The sequence below is a fragment of the Solanum pennellii genome, chromosome 1 (assembly GCF_001406875.1).
Source record: "Solanum pennellii chromosome 1, SPENNV200".
Classification (NCBI taxonomy): domain Eukaryota; kingdom Viridiplantae; phylum Streptophyta; class Magnoliopsida; order Solanales; family Solanaceae; genus Solanum; species Solanum pennellii.
The window spans coordinates 29,918,902-29,931,079 of NC_028637.1; the positions used below are offsets into that span (position 1 = coordinate 29,918,902).

Consider the following 12,178-nt stretch of genomic DNA (forward strand, 5'->3'; position numbering starts at 1 on the left):
TGCTATTTTAAAACTTTCCGAATGAATGAGAAACAAAAAATAATCTAATCTGAATGAAGTTAGTCAGCAAACTCAAACCCCTGTTTCTATTCTTGCTATTGATAAATGTCTATTAAATGTACAACATCATAACCAAGAAGAATAAGAGAATTAAGTATGTTGTTGCCTGCTCATTTTTTGGAGAAATAAGAAGGGTTGAATTGCTATTTTCAATAATGAAGGGTTTATTTTTTTCTAGTAAAGAATTTTTTGTGTAATAAATTTTTAATTTTCCCTATAAAAATTTCAACACGGACCGTGCCCATCTAATATATATTATACATATATAATTATCTTGAGTTTGGAGTCTGTCAAAAACAATATCTCTATTTTATTATATTATGGTAGGTGGAATTAGACTCAAATTGACTACAATAAGGATGCTCCATATAGGAATTCAATTACCAATAAAAGTTTGGTCCTATATATCTTATGTATGCACGTGAGTTACGACTTGCTATTCGAATTGAGGACAGGTTTTGAGAGTTAGCTTTTTTGTTGTTATAGTATAACAATGTCTGGTAGAAAAAGTAAACAGTGAATCTAACTGGGTATTGTATAAAGCACATTTGAAGGTCCAACAGGCCCACATTAAACTTGGACTATATTTCCCTAAAGTCCCTACTAAAAAATAAGAATTCAAATCATTGAACAACAAAAAATCGAGATATTGATTGAAAATGGCGCTAAGTTCCGAATTTTGATAATGCTCCGATAAATCTTAAATCATTAAGGTACAATTACATATGCATAATAATAATGTACATCAGTGTTTATGCAAATTTTTTGTCTCCAATTTAATAAAGTTCTCTCAAAATTGACTTTAGAGAGATCAATCACAGAAAGAGCTCATTACGATTTTGAAGAACATGAGTTTTTTTCCTCTTTTCTGCTGTTTTTTCAATAAATTTAACTGAAAAAGTTGAAACGTTAATTGAATATTTAGTTGGAGTTGCTGATTCTGGGGAAAAAGTGTTTGGTGATTGATCTTAAGCTTGGAGGTTCACTCTCGCTTATTGTACAGAGCTCACTCCTAAAGGTAATTCTGTCTCTTGATTTTATAATGAATTATTTACTTTACTGAGTTTGAGTTGAATTTTTGAGTTTTCGCACTTCCTATTTAGGGGTTATTGCAAATTTCTTTTGGGTTGAATATTTCCTTTGTTTTTGAGTTTTTTAAAATTGAGTTGAAATCTTTACTTTTTAAAAAAAGGGAACTTGTTTTGTTGTTGGAGAACACCTCAAAATCAACACATTTTACAAACTCAGTACAATGCTTAGTTGTACTTCTTTGACATTTTAATACTCTGTCTGTCTAGAACAATGGGAATTAGATCAAATCATAATTTATATGTCTAGTCAAATACTCACTGTTGGAAAAAAAAGAATTACAATACTGATCCTATTTTGTTGAGTTAATATATATTAATTTAATTAATTTTTATTGTCCGAGTCAACTTGTATGCCTCGACTAATCCACTGGTACATATTATCTCTCACTGGCACATATATCTGGTAACTTTGCCTTACCAAAGCCTAGACGATTGGAGATATATCTCCTTTATTTTTATTTTTTGCATCAATGGGAAATAACCTCTTGGGTAAATGCAGGCCGACTTTGGTCTTGCCTTTCCATATCTTGCACATAGCAAAATCTAAAGTTCAGCAGCACTGCCCTTTGTGTTTTGGGTTATAATTAAGACGATGAATTTATGCTAGAGAAAGAGCGTCGTACAAAGTGTAAAATTCTACACTTCACTAAGGAAAAGAGTTCAATGAGTTTTCTGTGACATGGAAAACATGTTGTATCCATGAACAAGCTTTTTTTTCACACTTTTTTCTTTTTCAGTGTTTTCTACACCCATAAACAAGTGCATGGGGCTGAATTGCGGTATCTTAATGTGGAACCAGTTCAAACTGATTGCACAAAAGTTGTTCATCTAGTTCGATTGCCGCTTGCCTTGATGAAGTTCATTTTCTCACACACCCATAATGATATTTCTAAAAGGATTCAAAAGGGAGTATTTTGTTTATTTCTCCCTCATCGAGCAGTTTTATGTGAGAAGCTTTGCCTTTTTGTTAACACCCAAGATAAAATTCTTATGGATTTAGTTTTGTATGCATTTCTCATTAACAATTGTATGCAATTCTGACATATACTCGAGGAAGAAAAAATTCATAAGTTGTTAACTATAGGCGAGTATCCATTTTATCTTATTCCGGTGGATGAGTATGTATTATCCTTTGAACTTGATGTTTCTTATAAAGAACGTCTGTTTCTCAAAGTTTGATCCAAAAATAATTATTTTACCTTTTTTAAGGATTAGCATATATAAAAATAGTCATATATGTATATATAAAGAAAAAACTTAGTGACACCTACATGGAGCCTCCATCATCCAAAAAACCATTTTAATTTAATATATTCCCAAGAATACTCTTGCCTTTACGAACTCTTACATTAAACAACACTTCAACCCAAACAACACAAACACTCTGGCATTGTTTCGGCCCCTACAATTAAACCTTATCAACAGTGACACAACTAATATTCGGAACAGCGCATTTTAACAATTGGAAAAAACCAATAATTTTACTCCCCTTTCAAAAAGGTACTGAATCGTTCATATTCAATTTAAACAGAATTGTGTATTTACATATTTCAAACTTTGATTTATCTTCAATTTATACAGCATTGTGAATTGGGTTATTTCAAACATTCTTGCACATTTACTTCTAACATGGAACTTTGATGCATACGGAAATCTGGAATAATCAAATTAACAAGTTCCAAGATAAGTTGAGCAACGGTTGTTAAGTCATTATCATAATTTTCAAAGTTTCAGAAATAACTTGTGAATACATATCAGTGCATTCAAACTTTATAATAACATTCTTGTGGATAACTACCATCCAAGAACTACAGGATGATATTGTTCAAATCCCTGCAAATTGTATCCAATCAATGATGATTCTCTCCCGGGACATCAACATCATCGTCCTATAAGGCACATCAACCATTGTCATTTATATTATACATGGTCTCCAATATATAAAATAAATGATTTCCTCCTTAATTGTAGATGTTGTTGGCTGCTTATATGGAATCGGTGATCTAGAGAGTATGAGTTCAAAGTGGAAGAAACACGACATACACATTCTTACCGATTCCTAATATTCTTATCTCATCTACGTTACATTAAAATTCATTCATCCCAAAGAAGCAACAACTAATTCTCTTGTAGTGAGGACATGACTATGAAAGCAAGAATAACTTTGTGGGAGGATCAAGGGAAAATATTTTACCCCTACACATATCCATCTTCTTCAGACCATACATTGTGATCGTTACTGCTACAACTCTAATGAATTCAGTGGTAAATACTTCTTCTCAATATACTGGAAACTTTTAATAGTCACGTATATAGGACATTCTGACAAATAAATTTAGTATTTCAATAATAGGTGAACTAACTTTTGCCACCACCGCAGGAAGAAAAATTTATTTTATCTTAAAAAGGACAACATCACCTCTTTGCTTCATAAGTTCTCAAAGAAGTCAAGTGATGTCCACACTATTGAAAGTGCAAATGCAACTAACGTTTCCATTGCAGAAGTTATATTTTAAAATCGGATGACTATTACAGGGTTAGTAGATTCTAACTAGAGTACCGACATAGAGGTAAGTACTATAATAAACCCTTCACACCATAAGCACAAGGCATTGAATCAACATGCTACTANTTTGGAGAGGTCTATTGCTTCAAAAGTTAATCACACATCTTGTAGAGTACAATAACACCCTCTCCATTATTTGCTCCAATATTTCTTGAATTTTAATTGAGATGTAACAAAACTCGCTTTTGGAGTAGTGTTAGTCACTTCGTGATATATTGATTCTTGATTATGTAGCATAGAATAAATTGCCAATTCTTAAATTACAAGTAAATTTTCTGTAGTGCATTCAATATCTATGTAATAATAATTGATTGCCTTCTTATAATGCATGTATTTGATAAGCTTTGAATGTGGATACTAAATTTTGAATGTTTGACCAACTTACTATTGAACTAATTGTTTAAACTTGAAAGAAAAATGATGGTGCATATCACTTGTTTCTAATTTGATTTGAATTATTTAATTGTCCAACCTAAGAAATGTGATTCGTTACTAAATGATGGACATTGTGTTTTCGAAATTAAGTTCATTTAAAAATATGTATTGCTATGTTAGATCTTAAACATATTTTATAGGTTGATCAAACACAAGTAAAATTATTTCCAAAATTTAAATTGTTGGGCCCGTGCTTACAACAAGAATTGACTATATATATATATATATATATATATGCACACACACACACACACCTTCATTTTTACATATGGTAGGTAAGCGAGCAAGTAGCATTGTAGCCACAACTTACATTCAAAGGAACACTAACGATGTTTTATGCATGCACAGATTAAAGATACACGTTAAGGTCAAGGACAATGGTTGGAATACTGCTTTGATCATGTTTTATGGGGTTGCAGAGAAACAATTGTTGATAGTTTTGCTCACAAGAGGTTGACCGATAGTCCAAAAGTGAGACTGATGTACCGTCCCAGATTTGCAATCTATGCGGGATGGACTTGGTCTTCAAACTAAAATTGAGAAGTTTCAATTTGAAAGAGGGGTCGGAAAATTATACAGTCACACAAGTTTATGTGCTTATGAAGAATTAGAATTCAGCACCCCATATGCAAAGGCAAAAAGGTAAAGTGCTACAGAATTTTTATTCTTCTAATACATTTTCTATTGATAGGTACATCACTCATCTTCTGGACAATTAAAGATTAATTATTTTTACGTACAGGGAAAAGAAAAGTGCAACATTCACTTGAACCAATAGAATATGAGGGAGGATAAAACAAAGAATACTCAAAAAAAATTCCTAATGGATGGGAGGCTTCCATTTCAAACAGAAGAGTTTATTCGAGAAAGTCTAAGAAGAGAAAAACTTATTCATAGACGACAACGGACAGAGTTATGGTGACACCGTAAAAAGGGCAAGGTAGAGGCTTTTTCTATGCTAGGGACCTTAATATTATTAGTTTGATCAAGTAGTGTCGATTTGTTACTTGCAAAACTTTACATGTCCAACAATGACTAATTTGTATATCATATGGTGTTTATAGTAATGGAAGTATTGCCAAAAATATTTCCCTTACTATAAATGTACATGTCATAAAAGTTGTCTTGTTTATGTGCCATATGTCGATCCACATTTTTGCTCTTAAAGCTATATGCCAGCTACCCCTACTCACCAAGATGTGAATCTGCTTCAGGTAATGGCATTTTAAAACTCCAGAACAACAAACATATTAAACCGCAACATTACATAGGTGTAACTGAAAATGTCATTTTTTAACACATATTTAACTAACTAAAACTGGAAAAAAAAATATTCAACAAAATTTGAAAATCACAGCCCTTCCCTCTCCTCTCTCATTATATTTCATAAAATGTAGTTATAAAACACATAAGATTGTTGAGTGACCTAATGGGTTATTTGGTAAAGATGAGACATAATTTTGGATTATGTTGAAGGTTAATGCTAGTTTATCATATTATGTTTTTAATTGTTGTTGCTTCCCTTTCTAGAATAGGTAGTTGTCATTCTATTGTGTAAGATATGTGTTTGTGTGTGTGAGAGAGAGAGTGTGTGTTTTGACAGAAAACAAAGGTGAGAGAATATGCTGGAAAGATGAAGTTCATCTTATCGTACTCTTCCAACGTGCTGTTTAATTAATGGCCTCGTATCAAAGAGTTAATAGTTCCGCTGGCCTAATCCTGCTACTTAGTATAGTTTTATTCCATGTTTTTTTTCTATATGATCAATTAAGTTCTCTACTATTTTAGTTTTATTCGTAATCCCTCAACCTTCATGGTTGTGGAAATACTATTTTTACTTGGTTTGGTTAGTGTGTCTTGAGTTGTGTGGAGCAATATTTTTGTTTCCTTTATATCCATTTATCATTATTGCATAAATACTTTCCCGGTATTGTGCAGGTGGATATGATCACTCCAATGTGTTCATAGTTAACATATGAAGGTCTGTTGGATGAGGTAAAACTGGTATTTTTAGAATTTCTATGGATCTGTGTTGTTAGAAATAATGTCTAGGCAGTTGTTCATGGTTGTATAATGTGTCTGTAGCTTCTAGATCAATGAACAAACTATATATGCTGAAAATATTTAAAAAGTTTTCTCTAATAGGCTTCTTGCAGTTTCTTTGTATCAATAATGGTGCTGTGGAACTAGATTCATCTATTATGTGTGTCCAGCAAGAAGGCAAGAAAATAAAGGTTCCCGTTAATTCAAGTTGTCGTCCAGGTTGATTTATTTTCTCTTCAATTTTTTAAAAAACAGTCTAGGAGACTTCAACATACATATGAATCTTCCATGTAGTATCATAAGATTCAGTTTCTCATGAACTTTCTTTAGTCTTCTATTTGTTTAAATGTCATTTGCAGTGTAATTGCAGGTTATACGTCAAAAAGCAACTTCCACGAAGCAAGATTACAAAGAAATGCAGACCATGGTTAGTCAATAATCGTAGATGTGCATGTCTTAGCTTTGCCAGTTCAATAATTGACTTCTGTGTTACATTTTATTTTACATGCAAAACCAAACTGTCTCTGAATTGAAGGATTATGTCAATGAGCATAACTCATTGCCAGAAATGGCAGTAAGAGTTATTGCTAATGTTTGATTCTACAATATCATAATGGTTTTAACAATGTTAGAAATTATTGTCTTTCTGTTCAAGAGACACATAAATCATGGTCAGCATTTAAATACGTTTAAATCCAAACCATTATTACTTTCCCAAATTGATATGGAGAAAACTTTTGTCGAGGCTAAAAGCTATTATATGTGAGTAAAATAAAATTTTTCATTCTAATGATTGATCACTTTGGTAGTTTTAGACCATATGCACCTTTCAGCTCTCTCTTAAATATTCAACTGTACTCGAAAGTCATTGTTGCACCAAGTGCTTGGCGTCAAATGTTGGCGAACTGTAAATGCAAGTCCAACTTTTGTTGGCATGAAAAATCCTTTGCATGCATGATATGAGGCCATGTAGTATTTTATTGTGTGTCTGTCAGCAAGGGTGTGCTCTCAATTTTTTTATTTTTATTATGTGGTAAAGAAAAATATGATGAATTTTTCTCAACAAATGATACTCTCAATGCATAAAATAACCACGTAGAGAAAAATGCCTGGAATATTACCAACTCATGTCTTGCACTGTAATCTACAGATGTATTGCCATCTATAGAACACATGAGAAATATAATGTTAATATTGCATTCCTTGAAATTTTTATTTTATCGTCTCCTTGATTTTCAATTAATGATTGTCCGTTAGAGGAAATGATGATAAAAAAAAAAGTGATATATATCATGAGCTGGAAGTGCAAGAGAGGGGAAGGGGTCTGCATTTACCCTTTTCCATTTCTTCCGAGGTGAATGCTTTCATATTCTATTTGCTTACTCTTTCCTCACTACATAAATGCAGATTCTTTGTGTAAATAAGCAGGAACCACTTATTAATGTTCTACGTCTTCTCATCTTGTTCTCAATAACATATTCAGGGTTTCCCAAGAAGAATTTTGAATATTTGAGGAAAGTGTAGATGTGTGTTCTACTCTTTGATATGGATTCCATGCTTTTAGTATCACCACATGAACCTCAAATGACATATTGAACTTCTGCACTTTTTGATAGCCGAAAACTTCTTCGCAGCTAGGTAATTTGGAACAGAGTGACCAACAAAAATCTGATGAGGCTACAAATCAGTTTGAGAATAATCTTACTAAATCGATGGACAAACCAACCCCCTAGGTATGGAATTTATTGAGCAACTTATATCCCAAAATGAGAATGCTGATCTCAAAAAAACTCCAGATAAAGAGGAAACTGATAATACAGTTCATGGAATGGATCCTAATAGTTCTCCTTGTCTGGATGGATTTGGGGGGATATTTTATTTCGAACATGTTAATGAGGATTTTCACTCATTTGACGCTCTTTTCATAGTTATATTGGCTTGCTTTTGTTTAAAATTAGTGCTTTTAATGTGGTTTACATTATGTTTGGAGGAAAATGAATGGAGAGTTTATTTAGAAGACATTTGAAGAAAACAAGTGAAAACGAGGTAAAAAGGTCAATAAGAAGAAAGTAGCACTAACAAAAACAAGAGTAGCGAGAATACTGTTGTTTATATTTTTGGTTAAAGATTGTGAAGGTAAGTTGCCTCACAATTCATATTTGGTCTTGAAGATTGGGTGTTGAATAATAAAATCTCTTGTTCTCTTCTCTATTCCTTGTTATATATTGTTAGAATTATAGGTGTTGTTGTGTATATGAAATTGAGGTTCTGTTCTAGAAACAGATAAAACTATTTGGGTATTTGATTTTTATTCTATTGCTTTTGTAATTCCTTTATACCATTCTTAATTTCACGACATAGGTTTAATCCATTTACCATCTTTTAATCTATGATATGAGATTGCACACACGAATCTACTGTAGGACTTTGTCGTTTGTTTGAAAAAGAATTTGTGAAGTCTGTGAATAGATTAATAATCAAAATTCAGCTTTGAGTCCTAAGCTTGAGACCGAAAGGAGAAGATTTGGGTCTACTTCATTAAATTCTAAACATCCAAGAAATTGGGGTCCCGACTAATGTAATAGATTGTTTTGTCATTGAACTATCGTTGTGACTGAAAGAAGATTTTGTGATGTAATACTTCGAGATCGAATGTAGATTAGTGTTGATTTATAATGATCAAGACTATCTATGATTAGTTTAGGTCTTGAATTGCAATGGATCGTTTGAGAGTGGATTTAATTCCCAAATTTTTAATTTCCATGTATAATTTATTTGATAGTATCTTTGCCCCAATCCATAATTTTTTTACCAAAATCACGTCTTTCAAACTGTCAACAAATTGTTTCTTGTGGGATTCGACCCTGACGCTTCTTGGGTATTTCTACTGCTAACAGCCTCTTGCTCTTTTAACTTATTTTGAGGGTAATTTGAGTGTTATACCCGTTGATGCATTATATAAAGGAAGTGGTTGATTTTGTTCGAAGTTATTTAAATGGGGCTGAGTTGACTAAGTTGTATTCTACTTGATATCTAATTCTTATTCATAATGTTAATAATTCTAATTCATTTTCTGATCTAAGGCCTATTGGCTATAGTAACTTTACTAATAAGATTATTTCCCAAATCTTAACTTTACTAATAATATTTTCAGTACAGTGATTACTGAAAATATTCTTTTAGCGCAAGAAATTATTTATGGTATTAAAAGAAGAATGACGTAGGCAATGTGTTCATTGAACGGATATGTCTAAAGCATATGATATGAGTAAGTTAATTGGCAATTTCTTCTTGATATTTTAAGAAGAATTTTTTTTTCTGAAAGATGGATTAGTCTTATGAGGAGATCCATTAGTAATATATTGTATTCCTGTCCTTATTAATGGATGTAGAAAACGTTTTTTCATTTAGAGAGCTGAAATTTTTTCTAAAATGTTAAACCATTTTAATAGTAATAACATTTTTAAAGGTTTTATAATGATAAGACAAGACCCTTAAGATAATCATTTATCTTATGTTGACGATATTATCCTTGTTTTCTTCAGGTTGTGGCCCGAAGATTAATAAGGAAAAAAATTGTTTCTTGATTCATGCAAGGACTCATATGGATGAGATAGATAGAATAAAAGGGATTATTGATTATACACATAATCAACATCTTATAACATATTTGGGTTGCCACTTGTACATCAGAAAAACTTTGATTTCCAGTCTCACTTATATGGTATTTAAAATAACCAAAGGAACTACAAGATGGACAAAAAATCTCCTCTCCATTGGGGGACGAGCAATATCGATTAAGCATGTCTTACAATATCAATCCTTAAACAGGTTGAAAGACAACTGAGTAGATACTATTGCAGAACTGGTGATGTGGGAGAAACATACCACTGCTATTCATGGAAATATTTATGTTTTCCGATTGATTAAGGTGGTGGTGGGTTCAGTGTTATGATGGAGAGGTACGAGCAATATAGTAGAGGTCATACCAGACTATTTTGGAGCCAAAGTTTGCGTAGAAAATGGCTATCCAGACTTTATTTTAGAATGTGATTTCCTTGTTATTGCCAATATGATTAAGGATTAATCTCAAATGTCTTGGAAACTGCAGGATGCTATTATGGAGACTAGAAGAATGAATTTGCACGCCAATGTGATAGGTCAACATTGCTTCATATAAGGGAATCAAGTGGCAGATGTACTAGGTATATATTATTTATATAGGAAGTACGTCTTGATTTTTATCCTAAAGAATTGCAAAAATATGCATATGGTATGTACACCATTGATGTCATTGCGATTCCCTGCCTAAGACATGCAAAAGAAAAAAAGATTCTAAGTCACTATCTATGGTCTGTCTTTCTTAAGTTTTTGTTGTATATGAGCTTTTTTCAACGATATATATTAATACTTATTAACAAAGGTTTAGGACATCGTCCCCCTCTCTTTGTTTTATGTATAGATCTTTGAAGAAATAAGAGGTTTTAACCACCGAGGGCGTAAACTTTTATCTAAAAAAAGTCCACTTGATTCTCTATGAAATGATAAACTTTATATTTGTTGACTTTTTATGAATCCTCCACGAGCTAAGAGATAAGGTTGCTTGATTGTATTAATAATATCAAAAACAGTAAATTCTTAAAGTAAAGAGCACAAATGCTTATGTGAAAACCTCCTTGATTAAAAGAGAAAAGTCACGCCATGCCATTGGAGACATCTCAAGATCCAATAACTTCAAGCAACTTATGAGTCATGCTGTAATAATAACCACATTGTAAAACCTCATTAAAGACATGATGAGTGATAAATTTACTTAAGAGAGAAAAACGTCCCGATTTCGACTATTAGTTAGGTATTTTTAATGATTAAGAACAGTGTCTCTTTTAATCAATTTTAGAGAGTACATATCAGTGTTACAAAAATGATGCCGCGACCGGATACTGGTGGTTGAGAATTCATTTAAAAATTAGGTTGTTAATTTTCTTAGTTGTAGTAAATTGTTGTTTGGGTTGTTGTTGGTTGAGTTGCAGGTCTAATACAATAAGTGACCATGATAATGAAAATGATCGTCACTACAGTCAAAATGATATGGGTGATTTGAAAGATATGCACGTCAGTATTGTTCAAACTACTGGAGTCATCCGGATACCTCCCATAACCGGGAGGACAGTGTTTCATGTAACTGTATTGTAACTACAATTTCTCCAACTAAGAGTAATGTTTGGGAGGTTTAACTCATGAGGACCTGCATGAACACCTTTGAAATTTTGTGGAGGTGTGTACACCATTTGTGTTTAAGAACATCTCACATGCGTCCACGAGGTTGAGGTTATTCCAGTTCTCTTTGATGAGTGAAAATACAAAATTATTGGTGGAATTGCCAAATGAATCTATATCAATTCTTGGTCCCATAACCAAAAAAAATTATACCTATAAAGTGCAATTGTCACATCAAGGGAGAACCCCCTAGACGTAACCAACGTCTTCGTCCTCGGAGAGGACTAAGACTAGCCTCTTAGCATTCATCATTACATTCACGGGTAAAAAATACGGAACATTTAAAACTTTTCATCTACACTACTTCATGAGGTTTACTTTGGCCTCTTGCTTACACATAATATATTCATATCGAGTATACATAGACCTTTCGTATAAGAAGATTACATAGTCTTCTACTTTTATGGTACATATATATATAAGATACAATATAGTCTTAAAACGGATGTCTCATATCATAACCATCTAAACAAGAGCATAACAATTGCGCATAGCCCATACATAAATAATATAAAAGCCACATATAGGTTATATAATCATAGTACTCAAATGAAAGAGAAAGAACAAAGTGTCTTTAAGACTAATCAACATCCAATACTAGAAAATGGCATTGTGCTCGAAGAAGTGAGGACCTACCCAACTTGGAAAATGAGGGTCCAAGTCTTATTCAATGTACTCAACCTCGTTAATGACCGGAACCTAAAAT

At 32.4% G+C, this 12,178-nt stretch overlaps 1 pseudogene; it reads left to right on the plus strand.

Annotated features, from left to right (window-relative positions):
• Positions 1-553: 553 nt before the first annotated feature.
• LOC107019421 lies at positions 554-7,719 on the plus strand (annotated as a pseudogene).
• Positions 7,720-12,178: the final 4,459 nt, after the last annotated feature.